General features: G+C 42.5%; 1 pseudogene; it reads right to left on the reverse strand.

The window, feature by feature from the left end:
* Positions 1–273: 273 nt before the first annotated feature.
* On the reverse strand, positions 274–2,091 carry LOC117948032 (annotated as a pseudogene).
* Positions 2,092–2,301: the final 210 nt, after the last annotated feature.

The following is a 2,301-nucleotide window of genomic DNA, read 5'->3' on the forward strand; positions in this document are numbered from 1 at the left end:
CGGTCCAACATTGAACAAATTAACCTTTTATTATGGACCCAAACAAGTTTTGCTTTAACATTGAATATGGAACAAGCATCGCTTATTACCATACAATATATAGGCCTAATTTAATAGTGGAGACATGCAAAATCGAATTTCAAATGAAAAAACACATCAATGGCATTCATTTATTAAATAAAATAAAATTAAAATTAAAATTGTATGCCTCTTTTCTATTTGCATCCTTCTGATTTAAATACCAAAATAAACTTTTAAATAATTTTACTATTATTAGTAAGATGCTAGTTCATCAATGTCTGGGCTCAAGCTCTGAGCTGAAAAAATCCTCAGTATCGAGCGAAGATGTTCATCAGTCAGACGTCTCCTGTGAGTTGTTTTGGTCATCTTCATCGAGGAGAAAAGTTGCTCCCATAGATAAGTGCTGCCGAACATGGAGAGCATCTAAGCAGCTTGGGTGCGGAGCTGAGGCATTGTGTCAGGGATGAACCGTGGAAACTGTGCGGCGCCCACAGCATCATACTTTGACTTCAGCGTGTCGTTGCACTGGAGTTCAATTAGCTCCATTTGGATGTTGGTTGGTGCATTTTCCACATCAACTGCGAAGGGATTACTAAGCAGTTCAAATTTGCATTTCTGGGCATCGAAGTCGGCGAATCGCCGGCTAAACTCAGCGGCGAGAACACTGACTTTTTCAGCAAACTGTGCGCATGGGAACACGGCGGTAGAAATCTGCGCTTTTATGGATTGGCAGCAGGGAAAATGGCAAGGGTTTCCTTGCAGCATTTGATTCTCCCACAGGCACAGTTTAGTTTTGAAGGCCCTCACTGCAGCGTAGGCTACATGTCTGTGATGATGCGCCCCCGCCCCTGAAGCTGCAGGTTCAGCGCATCGAGATGGCTCGAGATGTCACAGAGAAAGGCCAGCTCACACAGGAACTTTTGTTCTCGGAGCTCTGCTGTATTCTTCCCTTTGGTTTTCAGGAATTGACATATTTCCTCACGCAGCTCGAAACATCTGTTCAGTAGGCCTACTTTTCCTCTGCTTAGCCATCTCACCTCTGTGTGATACGGCACGTCTGCGTATTCCGAACCACACTCCTCCAGAAAAGATTTAAACTGGCGGTGATTTAGACCTTTGGCTCTTATAAAGTTAACTACCTGTGTTACTGTGGTCATAACATGTTCCATCTTTAGGGCTTTGGCACACAGTGCTTCCTGATGTATGATGCAGTGGTAAACAGTTAGCTCACCTGCACAGTTCTCTTCCCGCATCTTCTCCCGAACCATGCCCACCAGTCCACTCTTTTTACCGCACATCGCTGGCGCACCATCTGTCGTTAATCCAACGAGTTTATCCCACGGCAGCTTTATTTCAGTTACACATTTGGAAACCTCCTAAAAGATTTCCTTTCCTGTGGTTGTGCCATGCATTGATTTGAATCCCAATAGCTCCTCCGTAACACACAGATTTGAGTCCACTCCACGGATGAAGACTGCCCCACTAACACAGAACGTTTGGCGAACGTTAAGGAACGTTAGTTTTTGGTTCTCTAAAGGTTAGTTAGAACCAAACCAAAAACTAACGTTTACGGAACGTTCCCTCCTGGTTATAACGTTCCCTAAACGTTAAGAAAACCAACCAACCGTAACGTTCCCCTGCGGTTGCACCGTACCTTCACACAACGTTCCCGCTTGGTTATTTTTGGTTGCTTTTGGTTGTTCTGAGTATTTGAATTAGCACAAAGGTTTGCTGTCACTCGATTTAAATTCACCCAAAAAATATTGTAGCCTACTTATACAATCTAAGTGAAATATACTGCATAGCAAGATCTATTCATTTTAAGGCTGATATCAATTTAGCTTGAAACATTACGTTTGTGCTTGAATTTTTTTTATAACTGTATTAGTTAAAATACTTAAAAAACAAGAATCTATCAATAGAACGATTTTCAAAACTAAGAAATTTCCCTTCATTAATTTAGTTTGCAAACCGAACCGTTCCACCCCCTACCCAGTAGGGGAGCCTCTGCTCTGAGGTGACCGACTCCGCGTTAAGCGAAGAAGACAAAACCACGCTCAGACCGACCATGCTGCACGACTTGGAAACCTCGCGAAAAGGTAAACGAAGTACTTTACAGTTTAATGACGTTGTGGTTGTAATGGGAGGGTTTGTGGTTTAACATTTAACTATTTCCCTCGTACGGCTTTGTTATATTCCGGTTCGGATCAGGTTGACCAAAAATAAAAGTTTGGCTGAAGTAAACAACTTACTTTAGCTTACGTTTTCTACGTCGTCCGC

This window comes from Etheostoma cragini, chromosome 1 (assembly GCF_013103735.1).
Source record: "Etheostoma cragini isolate CJK2018 chromosome 1, CSU_Ecrag_1.0, whole genome shotgun sequence".
Lineage (NCBI taxonomy): Eukaryota > Metazoa > Chordata > Actinopteri > Perciformes > Percidae > Etheostoma > Etheostoma cragini.